The sequence below is a fragment of the Rhipicephalus microplus genome, chromosome 3, assembly GCF_043290135.1.
Source record: "Rhipicephalus microplus isolate Deutch F79 chromosome 3, USDA_Rmic, whole genome shotgun sequence".
Classification (NCBI taxonomy): Eukaryota; Metazoa; Arthropoda; class Arachnida; order Ixodida; family Ixodidae; genus Rhipicephalus; species Rhipicephalus microplus.
Window position 1 is genome coordinate 210,813,250 of NC_134702.1, and position 18,013 is coordinate 210,831,262.

At 48.3% G+C, this 18,013-nt stretch overlaps 32 non-coding genes across 32 annotated transcripts; all 32 read left to right on the forward strand.

Annotated features, from left to right (window-relative positions):
- The first annotated feature begins 216 nt into the window (after nucleotides 1–216).
- Nucleotides 217–289, forward strand: TRNAM-CAU (transfer RNA methionine (anticodon CAU)). The gene has a single exon. It is a non-coding gene; the product is annotated as a tRNA-Met (tRNA).
- A 402-nt stretch (nucleotides 290–691) lies between these two features.
- TRNAM-CAU (transfer RNA methionine (anticodon CAU)) lies at nucleotides 692–764 on the forward strand. The gene has a single exon. It is a non-coding gene; the product is annotated as a tRNA-Met (tRNA).
- A 1,586-nt stretch (nucleotides 765–2,350) lies between these two features.
- TRNAM-CAU (transfer RNA methionine (anticodon CAU)) lies at nucleotides 2,351–2,423 on the forward strand. The gene has a single exon. It is a non-coding gene; the product is annotated as a tRNA-Met (tRNA).
- Nucleotides 2,424–2,588: 165 nt separating this feature from the next.
- TRNAV-CAC (transfer RNA valine (anticodon CAC)) lies at nucleotides 2,589–2,661 on the forward strand. Its single transcript has one exon. It is a non-coding gene; the product is annotated as a tRNA-Val (tRNA).
- Nucleotides 2,662–3,063: 402 nt separating this feature from the next.
- Nucleotides 3,064–3,136, forward strand: TRNAI-GAU (transfer RNA isoleucine (anticodon GAU)). The gene has a single exon. It is a non-coding gene; the product is annotated as a tRNA-Ile (tRNA).
- A 164-nt stretch (nucleotides 3,137–3,300) lies between these two features.
- TRNAM-CAU (transfer RNA methionine (anticodon CAU)) lies at nucleotides 3,301–3,373 on the forward strand. The gene has a single exon. It is a non-coding gene; the product is annotated as a tRNA-Met (tRNA).
- Nucleotides 3,374–3,537: 164 nt separating this feature from the next.
- Nucleotides 3,538–3,610, forward strand: TRNAM-CAU (transfer RNA methionine (anticodon CAU)). Its single transcript has one exon. It is a non-coding gene; the product is annotated as a tRNA-Met (tRNA).
- A 165-nt stretch (nucleotides 3,611–3,775) lies between these two features.
- Nucleotides 3,776–3,848, forward strand: TRNAM-CAU (transfer RNA methionine (anticodon CAU)). Its single transcript has one exon. It is a non-coding gene; the product is annotated as a tRNA-Met (tRNA).
- Nucleotides 3,849–4,248: 400 nt separating this feature from the next.
- TRNAM-CAU (transfer RNA methionine (anticodon CAU)) lies at nucleotides 4,249–4,321 on the forward strand. Its single transcript has one exon. It is a non-coding gene; the product is annotated as a tRNA-Met (tRNA).
- A 164-nt stretch (nucleotides 4,322–4,485) lies between these two features.
- On the forward strand, nucleotides 4,486–4,558 carry TRNAM-CAU (transfer RNA methionine (anticodon CAU)). The gene has a single exon. It is a non-coding gene; the product is annotated as a tRNA-Met (tRNA).
- A 165-nt stretch (nucleotides 4,559–4,723) lies between these two features.
- On the forward strand, nucleotides 4,724–4,796 carry TRNAM-CAU (transfer RNA methionine (anticodon CAU)). The gene has a single exon. It is a non-coding gene; the product is annotated as a tRNA-Met (tRNA).
- Nucleotides 4,797–5,672: 876 nt separating this feature from the next.
- Nucleotides 5,673–5,745, forward strand: TRNAM-CAU (transfer RNA methionine (anticodon CAU)). The gene has a single exon. It is a non-coding gene; the product is annotated as a tRNA-Met (tRNA).
- A 638-nt stretch (nucleotides 5,746–6,383) lies between these two features.
- Nucleotides 6,384–6,456, forward strand: TRNAM-CAU (transfer RNA methionine (anticodon CAU)). Its single transcript has one exon. It is a non-coding gene; the product is annotated as a tRNA-Met (tRNA).
- A 639-nt stretch (nucleotides 6,457–7,095) lies between these two features.
- On the forward strand, nucleotides 7,096–7,168 carry TRNAV-CAC (transfer RNA valine (anticodon CAC)). The gene has a single exon. It is a non-coding gene; the product is annotated as a tRNA-Val (tRNA).
- Nucleotides 7,169–7,569: 401 nt separating this feature from the next.
- On the forward strand, nucleotides 7,570–7,642 carry TRNAI-GAU (transfer RNA isoleucine (anticodon GAU)). Its single transcript has one exon. It is a non-coding gene; the product is annotated as a tRNA-Ile (tRNA).
- A 636-nt stretch (nucleotides 7,643–8,278) lies between these two features.
- On the forward strand, nucleotides 8,279–8,351 carry TRNAM-CAU (transfer RNA methionine (anticodon CAU)). Its single transcript has one exon. It is a non-coding gene; the product is annotated as a tRNA-Met (tRNA).
- A 164-nt stretch (nucleotides 8,352–8,515) lies between these two features.
- TRNAM-CAU (transfer RNA methionine (anticodon CAU)) lies at nucleotides 8,516–8,588 on the forward strand. The gene has a single exon. It is a non-coding gene; the product is annotated as a tRNA-Met (tRNA).
- A 166-nt stretch (nucleotides 8,589–8,754) lies between these two features.
- On the forward strand, nucleotides 8,755–8,827 carry TRNAM-CAU (transfer RNA methionine (anticodon CAU)). Its single transcript has one exon. It is a non-coding gene; the product is annotated as a tRNA-Met (tRNA).
- Nucleotides 8,828–10,412: 1,585 nt separating this feature from the next.
- TRNAM-CAU (transfer RNA methionine (anticodon CAU)) lies at nucleotides 10,413–10,485 on the forward strand. Its single transcript has one exon. It is a non-coding gene; the product is annotated as a tRNA-Met (tRNA).
- A 164-nt stretch (nucleotides 10,486–10,649) lies between these two features.
- TRNAM-CAU (transfer RNA methionine (anticodon CAU)) lies at nucleotides 10,650–10,722 on the forward strand. Its single transcript has one exon. It is a non-coding gene; the product is annotated as a tRNA-Met (tRNA).
- A 165-nt stretch (nucleotides 10,723–10,887) lies between these two features.
- TRNAM-CAU (transfer RNA methionine (anticodon CAU)) lies at nucleotides 10,888–10,960 on the forward strand. Its single transcript has one exon. It is a non-coding gene; the product is annotated as a tRNA-Met (tRNA).
- A 640-nt stretch (nucleotides 10,961–11,600) lies between these two features.
- On the forward strand, nucleotides 11,601–11,673 carry TRNAV-CAC (transfer RNA valine (anticodon CAC)). Its single transcript has one exon. It is a non-coding gene; the product is annotated as a tRNA-Val (tRNA).
- A 401-nt stretch (nucleotides 11,674–12,074) lies between these two features.
- Nucleotides 12,075–12,147, forward strand: TRNAI-GAU (transfer RNA isoleucine (anticodon GAU)). The gene has a single exon. It is a non-coding gene; the product is annotated as a tRNA-Ile (tRNA).
- A 636-nt stretch (nucleotides 12,148–12,783) lies between these two features.
- TRNAM-CAU (transfer RNA methionine (anticodon CAU)) lies at nucleotides 12,784–12,856 on the forward strand. The gene has a single exon. It is a non-coding gene; the product is annotated as a tRNA-Met (tRNA).
- Nucleotides 12,857–13,020: 164 nt separating this feature from the next.
- Nucleotides 13,021–13,093, forward strand: TRNAM-CAU (transfer RNA methionine (anticodon CAU)). Its single transcript has one exon. It is a non-coding gene; the product is annotated as a tRNA-Met (tRNA).
- A 165-nt stretch (nucleotides 13,094–13,258) lies between these two features.
- TRNAM-CAU (transfer RNA methionine (anticodon CAU)) lies at nucleotides 13,259–13,331 on the forward strand. Its single transcript has one exon. It is a non-coding gene; the product is annotated as a tRNA-Met (tRNA).
- Nucleotides 13,332–14,917: 1,586 nt separating this feature from the next.
- Nucleotides 14,918–14,990, forward strand: TRNAM-CAU (transfer RNA methionine (anticodon CAU)). The gene has a single exon. It is a non-coding gene; the product is annotated as a tRNA-Met (tRNA).
- Nucleotides 14,991–15,154: 164 nt separating this feature from the next.
- Nucleotides 15,155–15,227, forward strand: TRNAM-CAU (transfer RNA methionine (anticodon CAU)). The gene has a single exon. It is a non-coding gene; the product is annotated as a tRNA-Met (tRNA).
- A 165-nt stretch (nucleotides 15,228–15,392) lies between these two features.
- TRNAM-CAU (transfer RNA methionine (anticodon CAU)) lies at nucleotides 15,393–15,465 on the forward strand. Its single transcript has one exon. It is a non-coding gene; the product is annotated as a tRNA-Met (tRNA).
- A 1,585-nt stretch (nucleotides 15,466–17,050) lies between these two features.
- On the forward strand, nucleotides 17,051–17,123 carry TRNAM-CAU (transfer RNA methionine (anticodon CAU)). The gene has a single exon. It is a non-coding gene; the product is annotated as a tRNA-Met (tRNA).
- A 164-nt stretch (nucleotides 17,124–17,287) lies between these two features.
- TRNAM-CAU (transfer RNA methionine (anticodon CAU)) lies at nucleotides 17,288–17,360 on the forward strand. Its single transcript has one exon. It is a non-coding gene; the product is annotated as a tRNA-Met (tRNA).
- Nucleotides 17,361–17,525: 165 nt separating this feature from the next.
- Nucleotides 17,526–17,598, forward strand: TRNAM-CAU (transfer RNA methionine (anticodon CAU)). Its single transcript has one exon. It is a non-coding gene; the product is annotated as a tRNA-Met (tRNA).
- Nucleotides 17,599–18,013: the final 415 nt, after the last annotated feature.

Genomic DNA, 18,013 nt, shown 5'->3' on the forward strand with positions numbered 1-18,013 from the left:
CAGCGCGTCAGTCTCATAATCTGAATGTCGTGAGTGCAATCCTCACCCGGGGAAAAGGCGGTGCAGATGTTTCGTTTGCTTAAGAGAGTTTCATAAGGTCGTGAGGGGTGCAATGTCTGGAGCAGTAATGAATGACTGTTGGTCAGTTTATTTGTTTTCGACCTTTAATTTGTGGGAACTAATAATACCGGTTGCGTTTCGCCGTGACCCCTGTCCGCCTCGGTAGCGCAGTAGGCAGTGCGTCAGTCTCATAATCTGAAGGTCGTGAGTTCAATCCTCACCCGGGGTAAAGGTGGTGAGGTTGTTTTGTTTGCTTATGAGAGTTTAATTAGGTCGTGAAGGGTGCGCTGTCTGGAGCACTATTGAATGACTGTTGCTCGGTTTTCTTACTTTTTCCACCTTTAGGTTGTGGGAACTAATGATACCAGTTGTGTTTCCCAGTGACACCTGTCCGCCTCGGTAGCGCAGTAGGCAGCGCGTCAGTCTCATAATCTGAATGTCGTGAGTGCAATCGTCTCCCGGGGCAAAGGCGGTGCAGATGTTTCGTTTGCTTATGAGAGTTTCATTAGGTCGTGAGGGGTGCACTGTCTGGAGCAGTAATAAATGACTGTTGGTCGGTTTTTTTACTTTTTCGACCTTTAATTTGTGGGAACTAATAATACCGGTTGTGTTTCGCCGTGACCCCCTGTCCGCCTCGGTAGCGTAGTAGGCAGCGCGTCAGTCTCATAATCTGAAGGTCGTGAGTTCAATCCTCACCCGGGGCAAAGGCGGTGCAGTTGTTTTGTTTGCTTATGAGAGTTTAATTAGGTCGTGAAGGGTGCGCTGTCTGGAGCAGTAATGAATGACTGTTGCTGAGTTTTCTTACTTTTTCGACCTTTAACTTGTGGGAACTATTGATACCGGTTGTGTTTCCCAGTGACACCTGTCCGCCTCGGTAGCGCAGTAGGCGGCGCGTCAGTATCATAATCTGAAGGTCGTGAGTTCAATCCGCACCCGGGGCAAAGGCGGTGCAGATTTTTTGTTTGCTTATGAGAGTTTAATTAGGTCGTGAGGGGTGCGCTGTTTGGAGCACTATTGAATGACTGTTGGTCGGTTTTTTTACTTTTTCGACCTTTAATTTGTGGGAACTAATAATACCGGTTGTGTTTCGCCGTGACCTCCTGTCCGCCTCGGTAGCCTAGTAGGCAGCGCGTCAGTCTCATAATCTGAAGGTCGTGAGTTCAATCCTCACCCGGAGCAAAGGCGGTGCAGTTGTTTTGTTTGCTTATGAGAGTTTAATTAGGTCGTGAAGGGTGCGCTGTCTGGAGCAGTAATGAATGACTGTTGCTGAGTTTTCTTACTTTTTCGACCTTTAACTTGTGGGAACTATTGATACCGGTTGTGTTTCCCAGTGACACCTGTCCGCCTCGGTAGCGCAGTAGGCAGCGCGTCAGTCTCATAATCTGAATGTCGTGAGTGCAATCCGCACCCGGGGCAAAGGCGGTGCAGATTTTTTGTTTGCTTATGAGAGTTTAATTAGGTCGTGAAGGGTGCGCTGTCTGGAGCAGTAATGAATGACTGTTGCTGAGTTTTCTTACTTTTTCGACCTTTAATTTGTGGGAACTAATGATACCGGTTGCGTTTCCCAGTAACCCCTGTCCGCCTCGGTAGTGCAGTAGGCAGCGCGTCAGTCTCATAATCTGGAGGTCGTGAGTTCAATCCACACCCGGTGCAAAGGTGGTGCAATTTCTTTGTTTGCTTATGAGAGTTTCATTAGGTCGTGAGGGGTGCACTGTCTGGAGCAGTAATAAATGACTGTTGGTCGGTTTTTTTACTTTTTCGACCTTTAATTTGTGGGAACTAATAATACCGGTTGTGTTTCGCCGTGACCCCCTGTCCGCCTCGGTAGCGCAGTAGGCAGCGCGTCAGTCTCATAATCTGAATGTCGTGAGTGCAATCCTCACCCGGGGAAAAGGCGGTGCAGATGTTTCGTTTGCTTAAGAGAGTTTCATAAGGTCGTGAGGGGTGCAATGTCTGGAGCAGTAATGAATGACTGTTGGTCAGTTTTTTTGTTTTCGACCTTTAATTTGTGGGAACTAATAATACCGGTTGCGTTTCGCCGTGACCCCTGTCCGCCTCGGTAGCGCAGTAGGCAGTGCGTCAGTCTCATAATCTGAAGGTCGTGAGTTCAATACTCACCCGGGGTAAAGGTGGTGAGGTTGTTTTGTTTGCTTATGAGAGTTTAATTAGGTCGTGAAGGGTGCGCTGTCTGGAGCACTATTGAATGACTGTTGCTTGGTTTTCTTACTTTTTCCACCTTTAGGTTGTGGGAACTAATGATACCAGTTGTGTTTCCCAGTGACACCTGTCCGCCTCGGTAGCGCAGTAGGCAGCGCGTCAGTCTCATAATCTGAATGTCGTGAGTGCAATCCTCACCCGGGGCAAAGGCGGTGCAGATGTTTCGTTTGCTTATGAGAGTTTCATTAGGTCGTGAGGGGTGCACTGTCTGGAGCAGTAATAAATGACTGTTGGTCGGTTTTTTTACTTTTTCGACCTTTAATTTGTGGGAACTAATAATACCGGTTGTGTTTCGCCGTGACCCCCTGTCCGCCTCGGTAGCGTAGTAGGCAGCGCGTCAGTCTCACAATCTGAAGGTCGTGAGTTCAATCCTCACCCGGGGCAAATGTGGTGCAGATTTTTTTGTTTGCTTATGAGAGTGTAATTGGGTCGTGAAAGTTGCGCTGTCTGGAGCAGTAATGAATGACTCTTGCTCGGTTTTCTTACATTTTCGACCTTTAATTTGTGGGAACTAATGATCCCGGTTGCGTTCCCCAGTGACACCTGTCCGCTTTGATAGCGCAGTAGGCAGAGCATCAGTCTCATAATCTTAAGGTCGTGAGTTCAATCCTCACCAGGGGCAAAGGCGGTGCAGATGTTTTGTTTGCTTATGAGAGTTTAATTGGGTCGTGAGGGGTGCGCTGTCTGGAGCAGTCATGAATGACTGTTGCTCGGTTTTCTTAGTTTTTCGACCTTTAGTTTGTGGGAACTGATGATCCCGGTTACGTTTCCCAGTGACACCTGTCCGCCTCGGTAGCGCAGTAGGCAGCGCATCAGTCTGATAATCTGAATGTCGTGAGTTCAATCCTCACCTGGGGCAAAGGCGGTGCAGTTTTTTTGTTTGCTTACGAGAGTTTAATTAGGTCGTGATGGGTGCACGTTCTGGAGCAGTAATGAATGACTGCTGTTCGGTATTTCTATTTTTTCGACCTTTAATTTAGGGGAACTAGTGATACCGGTTCTGTTTCCCAGTGACCCCTGTCCGCCTCGGTAGCGCAGTAGGCAGTGCGTCAGTCTCATAATCTGAAGGTCGTGAGTTCAATCCTCACCCGGGGTAAAGGTGGTGAGGTTGTTTTGTTTGCTTATGAGAGTTTAATTAGGTCGTGAAGGGTGCGCTGTCTGGAGCACTATTGAATGACTGTTGCTCGGTTTTCTTACTTTTTCCACCTTTAGGTTGTGGGAACTAATGATACCAGTTGTGTTTCCCAGTGACACCTGTCCGCCTCGGTAGCGCAGTAGGCAGCGCGTCAGTCTCATAATCTGAATGTCGTGAGTGCAATCCTCACCCGGGGCAAAGGCGGTGCAGATGTTTCGTTTGCTTATGAGAGTTTCATTAGGTCGTGAGGGGTGCACTGTCTGGAGCAGTAATAAATGACTGTTGGTCGGTTTTTTTACTTTTTCGACCTTTAATTTGTGGGAACTAATAATACCGGTTGTGTTTCGCCGTGACCCCCTGTCCGCCTCGGTAGCGTAGTAGGCAGCGCGTCAGTCTCATAATCTGAAGGTCGTGAGTTCAATCCTCACCCGGGGCAAAGGCGGTGCAGTTGTTTTGTTTGCTTATGAGAGTTTAATTAGGTCGTGAAGGGTGCGCTGTCTGGAGCAGTAATGAATGACTGTTGCTGAGTTTTCTTACTTTTTCGACCTTTAATTTGTGGGAAATAATAATACCGGTTGTGTTTCGCCGTGACCCCCTGTCCGCCTCGGTAGCGCAGTAGGCAGCGCGTCAGTCTCATAATCTGAATGTCGTGAGTGCAATCCTCACCCGGGGAAAAGGCGGTGCAGATGTTTCGTTTGCTTAAGAGAGTTTCATAAGGTCGTGAGGGGTGCAATGTCTGGAGCAGTAATGAATGACTGTTGGTCAGTTTTTTTGTTTTCGACCTTTAATTTGTGGGAACTAATAATACCGGTTGCGTTTCGCCGTGACCCCTGTCCGCCTCGGTAGCGCAGTAGGCAGTGCGTCAGTCTCATAATCTGAAGGTCGTGAGTTCAATCCTCACCCGGGGTAAAGGTGGTGAGGTTGTTTTGTTTGCTTATGAGAGTTTAATTAGGTCGTGAAGGGTGCGCTGTCTGGAGCACTATTGAATGACTGTTGCTCGGTTTTCTTACTTTTTCCACCTTTAGGTTGTGGGAACTAATGATACCAGTTGTGTTTCCCAGTGACACCTGTCCGCCTCGGTAGCGCAGTAGGCAGCGCGTCAGTCTCATAATCTGAATGTCGTGAGTGCAATCCTCACCCGGGGCAAAGGCGGTGCAGATGTTTCGTTTGCTTATGAGAGTTTCATTAGGTCGTGAGGGGTGCACTGTCTGGAGCAGTAATAAATGACTGTTGGTCGGTTTTTTTACTTTTTCGACCTTTAATTTGTGGGAACTAATAATACCGGTTGTGTTTCGCCGTGACCCCCTGTCCGCCTCGGTAGCGTAGTAGGCAGCGCGTCAGTCTCATAATCTGAAGGTCGTGAGTTCAATCCTCACCCGGGGCAAAGGCGGTGCAGTTGTTTTGTTTGCTTATGAGAGTTTAATTAGGTCGTGAAGGGTGCGCTGTCTGGAGCAGTAATGAATGACTGTTGCTGAGTTTTCTTACTTTTTCGACCTTTAACTTGTGGGAACTATTGATACCGGTTGTGTTTCCCAGTGACACCTGTCCGCCTCGGTAGCGCAGTAGGCGGCGCGTCAGTATCATAATCTGAAGGTCGTGAGTTCAATCCGCACCCGGGGCAAAGGCGGTGCAGATTTTTTGTTTGCTTATGAGAGTTTAATTAGGTCGTGAGGGGTGCGCTGTTTGGAGCACTATTGAATGACTGTTGCTCGGTTTTCTTACTTTTTCCACCTTTAATTTGTGGGAACTAATGATACCGGTTGCGTTTCCCAGTAACCCCTGTCCGCCTCGGTAGTGCAGTAGGCAGCGCGTCAGTCTCATAATCTGGAGGTCGTGAGTTCAATCCACACCCGGTGCAAAGGTGGTGCAATTTCTTTGTTTGCTTATGAGAGTTTCATTAGGTCGTGAGGGGTGCACTGTCTGGAGCAGTAATAAATGACTGTTGGTCGGTTTTTTTACTTTTTCGACCTTTAATTTGTGGGAACTAATAATACCGGTTGTGTTTCGCCGTGACCCCCTGTCCGCCTCGGTAGCGCAGTAGGCAGCGCGTCAGTCTCATAATCTGAATGTCGTGAGTGCAATCCTCACCCGGGGAAAAGGCGGTGCAGATGTTTCGTTTGCTTAAGAGAGTTTCATAAGGTCGTGAGGGGTGCAATGTCTGGAGCAGTAATGAATGACTGTTGGTCAGTTTTTTTTGTTTTCGACCTTTAATTTGTGGGAACTAATAATACCGGTTGTGTTTCGCCGTGACCCCCTGTCCGCCTCGGTAGCGTAGTAGGCAGCGCGTCAGTCTCATAATCTGAAGGTCGTGAGTTCAATCCTCACCCGGGGCAAAGGCGGTGCAGTTGTTTTGTTTGCTTATGAGAGTTTAATTAGGTCGTGAAGGGTGCGCTGTCTGGAGCAGTAATGAATGACTGTTGCTGAGTTTTCTTACTTTTTCGACCTTTAACTTGTGGGAACTATTGATACCGGTTGTGTTTCCCAGTAACCCCTGTCCGCCTCGGTAGTGCAGTAGGCAGCGCGTCAGTCTCATAATCTGGAGGTCGTGAGTTCAATCCACACCCGGTGCAAAGGTGGTGCAATTTCTTTGTTTGCTTATGAGAGTTTCATTAGGTCGTGAGGGGTGCACTGTCTGGAGCAGTAATAAATGACTGTTGGTCGGTTTTTTTACTTTTTCGACCTTTAATTTGTGGGAACTAATAATACCGGTTGTGTTTCGCCGTGACCCCCTGTCCGCCTCGGTAGCGCAGTAGGCAGCGCGTCAGTCTCATAATCTGAATGTCGTGAGTGCAATCCTCACCCGGGGAAAAGGCGGTGCAGATGTTTCGTTTGCTTAAGAGAGTTTCATAAGGTCGTGAGGGGTGCAATGTCTGGAGCAGTAATGAATGACTGTTGGTCAGTTTTTTTGTTTTCGACCTTTAATTTGTGGGAACTAATAATACCGGTTGTGTTTCGCCGTGACCCCCTGTCCGCCTCGGTAGCGTAGTAGGCAGCGCGTCAGTCTCATAATCTGAAGGTCGTGAGTTCAATCCTCACCCGGGGCAAAGGCGGTGCAGTTGTTTTGTTTGCTTATGAGAGTTTAATTAGGTCGTGAAGGGTGCGCTGTCTGGAGCAGTAATGAATGACTGTTGCTGAGTTTTCTTACTTTTTCGACCTTTAAATTGTGGGAACTATTGATACCGGTTGTGTTTCCCAGTGACACCTGTCCGCCTCGGTAGCGCAGTAGGCGGCGCGTCAGTATCATAATCTGAAGGTCGTGAGTTCCATCCTCACACGGCGCAAAGGTGATGCAGTTTTTTTGTTTGCTTATGAGAGTTTAATTAGGTCGGGAGGGGTGCGCTGTCTGGAGCAGTAATGAATGACTGTTGCTGAGTTTTCTTACTTTTTCGACCTTTAACTTGTGGGTACTATTGATACCGGTTGTGTTTCCCAGTGACACCTGTCCGCCTCGGTAGCGCAGTTGGCAGCGCGTCAGTCTCATAATCTGAATGTCGTGAGTGCAATCCTCACCCGGGGAAAAGGCGGTGCAGATGTTTCGTTTGCTTAAGAGAGTTTCATTAGGTCGTGAGGGGTGCACTGTCTGGAGCAGTAATAAATGACTGTTGGTCGGTTTTTTTACTTTTTCGACCTTTAATTTGTGGGAACTAATAATACCGGTTGTGTTTCGCCGTGACCCCCTGTCCGCCTCGGTAGCGTAGTAGGCAGCGCGTCAGTCTCACAATCTGAAGGTCGTGAGTTCAATCCTCACCCGGGGCAAATGTGGTGCAGATTTGTTGTTTGCTTATGAGAGTGTAATTGGGTCGTGAAAGTTGCGCTGTCTGGAGCAGTAATGAATGACTCTTGCTCGGTTTTCTTACATTTTCGACCTTTAATTTGTGGGAACTAATGATCCCGGTTGCGTTCCCCAGTGACACCTGTCCGCTTTGATAGCGCAGTAGGCAGAGCATCAGTCTCATAATCTTAAGGTCGTGAGTTCAATCCTCACCAGGGGCAAAGGCGGTGCAGATGTTTTGTTTGCTTATGAGAGTTTAATTGGGTCGTGAGGGGTGCGCTGTCTGGAGCAGTCATGAATGACTGTTGCTCGGTTTTCTTAGTTTTTCGACCTTTAGTTTGTGGGAACTGATGATCCCGGTTGCGTTTCCCAGTGACACCTGTCCGCCTCGGTAGCGCAGTAGGCAGCGCATCAGTCTGATAATCTGAATGTCGTGAGTTCAATCCTCACCTGGGGCAAAGGCGGTGCAGTTTTTTTGTTTGCTTACGAGAGTTTAATTAGGTCGTGATGGGTGCACGTTCTGGAGCAGTAATGAATGACTGCTGTTCGGTATTTCTATTTTTTCGACCTTTAATTTATGGGAACTAGTGATACCGGTTCTGTTTCCCAGTGATCCCTGTCCGCCTCGGTAGCGCAGTAGGCAGCGCGTCAGTCTCATAATCTGAAGGTCGTGAGTTCCATCCTCACACGGCGCAAAGGTGATGCAGTTTTTTTGTTTGCTTATGAGAGTTTAATTAGGTCGGGAGGGGTGCGCTGTCTGGAGCAGTAATGAATGACTGTTGCTGAGTTTTCTTACTTTTTCGACCTTTAACTTGTGGGTACTATTGATACCGGTTGTGTTTCCCAGTGACACCTGTCCGCCTCGGTAGCGCAGTAGGCAGCGCGTCAGTCTCATAATCTGAATGTCGTGAGTGCAATCCTCACCCGGGGAAAAGGCGGTGCAGATGTTTCGTTTGCTTAAGAGAGTTTCATAAGGTCGTGAGGGGTGCAATGTCTGGAGCAGTAATGAATGACTGTTGGTCAGTTTTTTTGTTTTCGACCTTTAATTTGTGGGAACTAATAATACCGGTTGCGTTTCGCCGTGACCCCTGTCCGCCTCGGTAGCGCAGTAGGCAGTGCGTCAGTCTCATAATCTGAAGGTCGTGAGTTCAATCCTCACCCGGGGTAAAGGTGGTGAGGTTGTTTTGTTTGCTTATGAGAGTTTAATTAGGTCGTGAAGGGTGCGCTGTCTGGAGCACTATTGAATGACTGTTGCTCGGTTTTCTTACTTTTTCCACCTTTAGGTTGTGGGAACTAATGATACCAGTTGTGTTTCCCAGTGACACCTGTCCGCCTCGGTAGCGCAGTAGGCAGCGCGTCAGTCTCATAATCTGAATGTCGTGAGTGCAATCCTCACCCGGGGCAAAGGCGGTGCAGATGTTTCGTTTGCTTATGAGAGTTTCATTAGGTCGTGAGGGGTGCACTGTCTGGAGCAGTAATAAATGACTGTTGGTCGGTTTTTTTTACTTTTTCGACCTTTAATTTGTGGGAACTAATAATACCGGTTGTGTTTCGCCGTGACCCCCTGTCCGCCTCGGTAGCGTAGTAGGCAGCGCGTCAGTCTCATAATCTGAAGGTCGTGAGTTCAATCCTCACCCGGGGCAAAGGCGGTGCAGTTGTTTTGTTTGCTTATGAGAGTTTAATTAGGTCGTGAAGGGTGCGCTGTCTGGAGCAGTAATGAATGACTGTTGCTGAGTTTTCTTACTTTTTCGACCTTTAACTTGTGGGAACTATTGATACCGGTTGTGTTTCCCAGTGACACCTGTCCGCCTCGGTAGCGCAGTAGGCGGCGCGTCAGTATCATAATCTGAAGGTCGTGAGTTCCATCCTCACACGGCGCAAAGGTGATGCAGTTTTTTTGTTTGCTTATGAGAGTTTAATTAGGTCGGGAGGGGTGCGCTGTCTGGAGCAGTAATGAATGACTGTTGCTGAGTTTTCTTACTTTTTCGACCTTTAACTTGTGGGTACTATTGATACCGGTTGTGTTTCCCAGTGACACCTGTCTGCCTCGGTAGCGCAGTAGGCAGCGCGTCAGTCTCATAATCTGAATGTCGTGAGTGCAATCCTCACCCGGGGAAAAGGCGGTGCAGATGTTTCGTTTGCTTAAGAGAGTTTCATTAGGTCGTGAGGGGTGCACTGTCTGGAGCAGTAATAAATGACTGTTGGTCGGTTTTTTTACTTTTTCGACCTTTAATTTGTGGGAACTAATAATACCGGTTGTGTTTCGCCGTGACCCCCTGTCCGCCTCGGTAGCGCAGTAGGCAGCGCGTCAGTCTCATAATCTGAAGGTCGTGAGTTCCATCCTCACACGGCGCAAAGGTGATGCAGTTTTTTTGTTTGCTTATGAGAGTTTAATTAGGTCGGGAGGGGTGCGCTGTCTGGAGCAGTAATGAATGACTGTTGCTGAGTTTTCTTACTTTTTCGACCTTTAACTTGTGGGTACTATTGATACCGGTTGTGTTTCCCAGTGACACCTGTCCGCCTCGGTAGCGCAGTAGGCAGCGCGTCAGTCTCATAATCTGAATGTCGTGAGTGCAATCCTCACCCGGGGAAAAGGCGGTGCAGATGTTTCGTTTGCTTAAGAGAGTTTCATAAGGTCGTGAGGGGTGCAAAGTCTGGAGCAGTAATGAATGACTGCTGTTCGGTATTTCTATTTTTTCGACCTTTAATTCATGGGAACTAGTGATACCGGTTCTGTTTCCCAGTGATCCCTGTCCGCCTCGGTAGCGCAGTAGGCAGCGCGTCAGTCTCATAATCTGAAGGTCGTGAGTTCCATCCTCACACGGCGCAAAGGTGATGCAGTTTTTTTGTTTGCTTATGAGAGTTTAATTAGGTCGGGAGGGGTGCGCTGTCTGGAGCAGTAATGAATGACTGTTGCTGAGTTTTCTTACTTTTTCGACCTTTAACTTGTGGGTACTATTGATACCGGTTGTGTTTCCCAGTGACACCTGTCCGCCTCGGTAGCGCAGTAGGCAGCGCGTCAGTCTCATAATCTGAATGTCGTGAGTGCAATCCTCACCCGGGGAAAAGGCGGTGCAGATGTTTCGTTTGCTTAAGAGAGTTTCATAAGGTCGTGAGGGGTGCAATGTCTGGAGCAGTAATGAATGACTGTTGGTCAGTTTTTTTGTTTTCGACCTTTAATTTGTGGGAACTAATAATACCGGTTGCGTTTCGCCGTGACCCCTGTCCGCCTCGGTAGCGCAGTAGGCAGTGCGTCAGTCTCATAATCTGAAGGTCGTGAGTTCAATCCTCACCCGGGGTAAAGGTGGTGAGGTTGTTTTGTTTGCTTATGAGAGTTTAATTAGGTCGTGAAGGGTGCGCTGTCTGGAGCACTATTGAATGACTGTTGCTCGGTTTTCTTACTTTTTCCACCTTTAGGTTGTGGGAACTAATGATACCAGTTGTGTTTCCCAGTGACACCTGTCCGCCTCGGTAGCGCAGTAGGCAGCGCGTCAGTCTCATAATCTGAATGTCGTGAGTGCAATCCTCACCCGGGGCAAAGGCGGTGCAGATGTTTCGTTTGCTTATGAGAGTTTCATTAGGTCGTGAGGGGTGCACTGTCTGGAGCAGTAATAAATGACTGTTGGTCGGTTTTTTTACTTTTTCGACCTTTAATTTGTGGGAACTAATAATACCGGTTGTGTTTCTTCGTGACCCCCTGTCCGCCTCGGTAGCGTAGTAGGCAGCGCGTCAGTCTCATAATCTGAAGGTCGTGAGTTCAATCCTCACCCGGGGCAAAGGCGGTGCAGTTGTTTTGTTTGCTTATGAGAGTTTAATTAGGTCGTGAAGGGTGCGCTGTCTGGAGCAGTAATGAATGACTGTTGCTGAGTTTTCTTACTTTTTCGACCTTTAACTTGTGGGAACTATTGATACCGGTTGTGTTTCCCAGTGACACCTGTCCGCCTCGGTAGCGCAGTAGGCGGCGCGTCAGTATCATAATCTGAAGGTCGTGAGTTCCATCCTCACACGGCGCAAAGGTGATGCAGTTTTTTTGTTTGCTTATGAGAGTTTAATTAGGTCGGGAGGGGTGCGCTGTCTGGAGCAGTAATGAATGACTGTTGCTGAGTTTTCTTACTTTTTCGACCTTTAACTTGTGGGTACTATTGATACCGGTTGTGTTTCCCAGTGACACCTGTCCGCCTCGGTAGCGCAGTAGGCAGCGCGTCAGTCTCATAATCTGAATGTCGTGAGTGCAATCCTCACCCGGGGAAAAGGCGGTGCAGATGTTTCGTTTGCTTAAGAGAGTTTCATTAGGTCGTGAGGGGTGCACTGTCTGGAGCAGTAATAAATGACTGTTGGTCGGTTTTTTTTACTTTTTCGACCTTTAATTTGTGGGAACTAATAATACCGGTTGTGTTTCGCCGTGACCCCCTGTCCGCCTCGGTAGCGTAGTAGGCAGCGCGTCAGTCTCACAATCTGAAGGTCGTGAGTTCAATCCTCACCCGGGGCAAATGTGGTGCAGATTTTTTGTTTGCTTATGAGAGTGTAATTGGGTCGTGAAAGTTGCGCTGTCTGGAGCAGTAATGAATGACTCTTGCTCGGTTTTCTTACATTTTCGACCTTTAATTTGTGGGAACTAATGATCCCGGTTGCGTTCCCCAGTGACACCTGTCCGCTTTGATAGCGCAGTAGGCAGAGCATCAGTCTCATAATCTTAAGGTCGTGAGTTCAATCCTCACCAGGGGCAAAGGCGGTGCAGATGTTTTGTTTGCTTATGAGAGTTTAATTGGGTCGTGAGGGGTGCGCTGTCTGGAGCAGTCATGAATGACTGTTGCTCGGTTTTCTTAGTTTTTCGACCTTTAGTTTGTGGGAACTGATGATCCCGGTTGCGTTTCCCAGTGACACCTGTCCGCCTCGGTAGCGCAGTAGGCAGCGCATCAGTCTGATAATCTGAATGTCGTGAGTTCAATCCTCACCTGGGGCAAAGGCGGTGCAGTTTTTTTGTTTGCTTACGAGAGTTTAATTAGGTCGTGATGGGTGCACGTTCTGGAGCAGTAATGAATGACTGCTGTTCGGTATTTCTATTTTTTCGACCTTTAATTTATGGGAACTAGTGATACCGGTTCTGTTTCCCAGTGATCCCTGTCCGCCTCGGTAGCGCAGTAGGCAGCGCGTCAGTCTCATAATCTGAAGGTCGTGAGTTCCATCCTCACACGGCGCAAAGGTGATGCAGTTTTTTTGTTTGCTTATGAGAGTTTAATTAGGTCGGGAGGGGTGCGCTGTCTGGAGCAGTAATGAATGACTGTTGCTGAGTTTTCTTACTTTTTCGACCTTTAACTTGTGGGTACTATTGATACCGGTTGTGTTTCCCAGTGACACCTGTCCGCCTCGGTAGCGCAGTAGGCAGCGCGTCAGTCTCATAATCTGAATGTCGTGAGTGCAATCCTCACCCGGGGAAAAGGCGGTGCAGATGTTTCGTTTGCTTAAGAGAGTTTCATAAGGTCGTGAGGGGTGCAATGTCTGGAGCAGTAATGAATGACTGTTGGTCAGTTTTTTTGTTTTCGACCTTTAATTTGTGGGAACTAATAATACCGGTTGCGTTTCGCCGTGACCCCTGTCCGCCTCGGTAGCGCAGTAGGCAGTGCGTCAGTCTCATAATCTGAAGGTCGTGAGTTCAATCCTCACCCGGGGTAAAGGTGGTGAGGTTGTTTTGTTTGCTTATGAGAGTTTAATTAGGTCGTGAAGGGTGCGCTGTCTGGAGCACTATTGAATGACTGTTGCTCGGTTTTCTTACTTTTTCCACCTTTAGGTTGTGGGAACTAATGATACCAGTTGTGTTTCCCAGTGACACCTGTCCGCCTCGGTAGCGCAGTAGGCAGCGCGTCAGTCTCATAATCTGAATGTCGTGAGTGCAATCCTCACCCGGGGCAAAGGCGGTGCAGATGTTTCGTTTGCTTATGAGAGTTTCATTAGGTCGTGAGGGGTGCACAGTCTGGAGCAGTAATAAATGACTGTTGGTCGGTTTTTTTACTTTTTCGACCTTTAATTTGTGGGAACTAATAATACCGGTTGTGTTTCGCCGTGACCCCCTGTCCGCCTCGGTAGCGTAGTAGGCAGCGCGTCAGTCTCATAATCTGAAGGTCGTGAGTTCAATCCTCACCCGGGGCAAAGGCGGTGCAGTTGTTTTGTTTGCTTATGAGAGTTTAATTAGGTCGTGAAGGGTGCGCTGTCTGGAGCAGTAATGAATGACTGTTGCTGAGTTTTCTTACTTTTTCGACCTTTAACTTGTGGGAACTATTGATACCGGTTGTGTTTCCCAGTGACACCTGTCCGCCTCGGTAGCGCAGTAGGCGGCGCGTCAGTCTCATAATCTGAATGTCGTGAGTGCAATCCTCACCCGGGGAAAAGGCGGTGCAGATGTTTCGTTTGCTTAAGAGAGTTTCATAAGGTCGTGAGGGGTGCACTGTCTGGAGCAGTAATGAATGACTGTTGCTGAGTTTTCTTACTTTTTCGACCTTTAACTTGTGGGTACTATTGATACCGGTTGTGTTTCCCAGTGACACCTGTCTGCCTCGGTAGCGCAGTAGGCAGCGCGTCAGTCTCATAATCTGAATGTCGTGAGTGCAATCCTCACCCGGGGAAAAGGCGGTGCAGATGTTTCGTTTGCTTAAGAGAGTTTCATTAGGTCGTGAGGGGTGCACTGTCTGGAGCAGTAATAAATGACTGTTGGTCGGTTTTTTTACTTTTTCGACCTTTAATTTGTGGGAACTAATAATACCGGTTGTGTTTCGCCGTGACCCCCTGTCCGCCTCGGTAGCGCAGTAGGCAGCGCGTCAGTCTCATAATCTGAAGGTCGTGAGTTCCATCCTCACACGGCGCAAAGGTGATGCAGTTTTTTTGTTTGCTTATGAGAGTTTAATTAGGTCGGGAGGGGTGCGCTGTCTGGAGCAGTAATGAATGACTGTTGCTGAGTTTTCTTACTTTTTCGACCTTTAACTTGTGGGTACTATTGATACCGGTTGTGTTTCCCAGTGACACCTGTCCGCCTCGGTAGCGCAGTAGGCGGCGCGTCAGTCTCATAATCTGAATGTCGTGAGTGCAATCCTCACCCGGGGAAAAGGCGGTGCAGATGTTTCGTTTGCTTAAGAGAGTTTCATTAGGTCGTGAGGGGTGCACTGTCTGGAGCAGTAATAAATGACTGTTGGTCGGTTTTTTTACTTTTTCGACCTTTAATTTGTGGGAACTAATAATACCGGTTGTGTTTCGCCGTGACCCCCTGTCCGCCTCGGTAGCGCAGTAGGCAGCGCGTCAGTCTCATAATCTGAAGGTCGTGAGTTCCATCCTCACACGGCGCAAAGGTGATGCAGTTTTTTTGTTTGCTTATGAGAGTTTAATTAGGTCGGGAGGGGTGCGCTGTCTGGAGCAGTAATGAATGACTGTTGCTGAGTTTTCTTACTTTTTCGACCTTTAACTTGTGGGTACTATTGATACCGGTTGTGTTTCCCAGTGACACCTGTCCGCCTCGGTAGCGCAGTAGGCAGCGCGTCAGTCTCATAATCTGAATGTCGTGAGTGCAATCCTCACCCGGGGAAAAGGCGGTGCAGATGTTTCGTTTGCTTAAGAGAGTTTCATAAGGTCGTGAGGGGTGCAATGTCTGGAGCAGTAATGAATGACTGTTGGTCAGTTTTTTTGTTTTCGACCTTTAATTTGTGGGAACTAATAATACCGGTTGCGTTTCGCCGTGACCCCTGTCCGCCTCGGTAGCGCAGTAGGCAGTGCGTCAGTCTCATAATCTGAAGGTCGTGAGTTCAATCCTCACCCGGGGTAAAGGTGGTGAGGTTGTTTTGTTTGCTTATGAGAGTTTAATTAGGTCGTGAAGGGTGCGCTGTCTGGAGCACTATTGAATGACTGTTGCTCGGTTTTCTTACTTTTTCCACCTTTAGGTTGTGGGAACTAATGATACCAGTTGTGTTTCCCAGTGACACCTGTCCGCCTCGGTAGCGCAGTAGGCAGCGCGTCAGTCTCATAATCTGAATGTCGTGAGTGCAATCCTCACCCGGGGCAAAGGCGGTGCAGATGTTTCGTTTGCTTATGAGAGTTTCATTAGGTCGTGAGGGGTGCACAGTCTGGAGCAGTAATAAATGACTCTTGGTCGGTTTTTTTACTTTTTCGACCTTTAATTTGTGGGAACTAATAATACCGGTTGTGTTTCGCCGTGACCCCCTGTCCGCCTCGGTAGCGTAGTAGGCAGCGCGTCAGTCTCATAATCTGAAGGTCGTGAGTTCAATCCTCACCCGGGGCAAAGGCGGTGCAGTTGTTTTGTTTGCTTATGAGAGTTTAATTAGGTCGTGAAGGGTGCGCTGTCTGGAGCAGTAATGAATGACTGTTGCTGAGTTTTCTTACTTTTTCGACCTTTAACTTGTGGGAACTATTGATACCGGTTGTGTTTCCCAGTGACACCTGTCCGCCTCGGTAGCGCAGTAGGCGGCGCGTCAGTATCATAATCTGAAGGTCGTGAGTTCCATCCTCACACGGCGCAAAGGTGATGCAGTTTTTTTGTTTGCTTATGAGAGTTTAATTAGGTCGGGAGGGGTGCGCTGTCTGGAGCAGTAATGAATGACTGTTGCTGAGTTTTCTTACTTTTTCGACCTTTAACTTGTGGGTACTATTGATACCGGTTGTGTTTCCCAGTGACACCTGTCTGCCTCGGTAGCGCAGTAGGCAGCGCGTCAGTCTCATAATCTGAATGTCGTGAGTGCAATCCTCACCCGGGGAAAAGGCGGTGCAGATGTTTCGTTTGCTTAAGAGAGTTTCATTAGGTCGTGAGGGGTGCACTGTCTGGAGCAGTAATAAATGACTGTTGGTCGGTTTTTTTACTTTTTCGACCTTTAATTTGTGGGAACTAATAATACCGGTTGTGTTTCGCCGTGACCCCCTGTCCGCCTCGGTAGCGCAGTAGGCAGCGCGTCAGTCTCATAATCTGAAGGTCGTGAGTTCCATCCTCACACGGCGCAAAGGTGATGCAGTTTTTTTGTTTGCTTATGAGAGTTTAATTAGGTCGGGAGGGGTGCGCTGTCTGGAGCAGTAATGAATGACTGTTGCTGAGTTTTCTTACTTTTTCGACCTTTAACTTGTGGGTACTATTGATACCGGTTGTGTTTCCCAGTGACACCTGTCCGCCTCGGTAGCGCAGTAGGCAGCGCGTCAGTCTCATAATCTGAATGTCGTGAGTGCAATCCTCACCCGGGGAAAAGGCGGTGCAGATGTTTCGTTTGCTTAAGAGAGTTTCATAAGGTCGTGAGGGGTGCAATGTCTGGAGCAGTAATGAATGACTGCTGTTCGGTATTTCTATTTTTTCGACCTTTAATTTATGGGAACTAGTGATACCGGTTCTGTTTCCCAGTGATCCCTGTCCGCCTCGGTAGCGCAGTAGGCAGCGCGTCAGTCTCATAATCTGAAGGTCGTGAGTTCCATCCTCACACGGCGCAAAGGTGATGCAGTTTTTTTGTTTGCTTATGAGAGTTTAATTAGGTCGGGAGGGGTGCGCTGTCTGGAGCAGTAATGAATGACTGTTGCTGAGTTTTCTTACTTTTTCGACCTTTAACTTGTGGGTACTATTGATACCGGTTGTGTTTCCCAGTGACACCTGTCCGCCTCGGTAGCGCAGTAGGCAGCGCGTCAGTCTCATAATCTGAATGTCGTGAGTGCAATCCTCACCCGGGGAAAAGGCGGTGCAGATGTTTCGTTTGCTTAAGAGAGTTTCATAAGGTCGTGAGGGGTGCAATGTCTGGAGCAGTAATGAATGACTGTTGGTCAGTTTTTTTGTTTTCGACCTTTAATTTGTGGGAACTAATAATACCGGTTGCGTTTCGCCGTGACCCCTGTCCGCCTCGGTAGCGCAGTAGGCAGTGCGTCAGTCTCATAATCTGAAGGTCGTGAGTTCAATCCTCACCCGGGGTAAAGGTGGTGAGGTTGTTTTGTTTGCTTATGAGAGTTTAATTAGGTCGTGAAGGGTGCGCTGTCTGGAGCACTATTGAATGACTGTTGCTCGGTTTTCTTACTTTTTCCACCTTTAGGTTGTGGGAACTAATGATACCAGTTGTGTTTCCCAGTGACACCTGTCCGCCTCGGTAGCGCAGTAGGCAGCGCGTCAGTCTCATAATCTGAATGTCGTGAGTGCAATCCTCACCCGGGGCAAAGGCGGTGCAGATGTTTCGTTTGCTTATGAGAGTTTCATTAGGTCGTGAGGGGTGCACTGTCTGGAGCAGTAATAAATGACTGTTGGTCGGTTTTTTTACTTTTTCGACCTTTAATTTGTGGGAACTAATAATACCGGTTGTGTTTCGCCGTGACCCCCTGTCCGCCTCGGTAGCGTAGTAGGCAGCGCGTCAGTCTCATAATCTGAAGGTCGTGAGTTCAATCCTCACCCGGGGCAAAGGCGGTGCAGTTGTTTTGTTTGCTTATGAGAGTTTAATTAGGTCGTGAAGGGTGCGCTGTCTGGAGCAGTAATGAATGACTGTTGCTGAGTTTTCTTACTTTTTCGACCTTTAACTTGTGGGAACTATTGATACCGGTTGTGTTTCCCAGTGACACCTGTCCGCCTCGGTAGCGCAGTACGCGGCGCGTCAGTATCATAATCTGAAGGTCGTGAGTTCCATCCTCACACGGCGCAAAGGTGATGCAGTTTTTTTGTTTGCTTATGAGAGTTTAATTAGGTCGGGAGGGGTGCGCTGTCCGGAGCAGTAATGAATGACTGTTGCTGAGTTTTCTTACTTTTTCGACCTTTAACTTGTGGGTACTATTGATACCGGTTGTGTTTCCCAGTGACACCTGTCCGCCTCGGTAGCGCA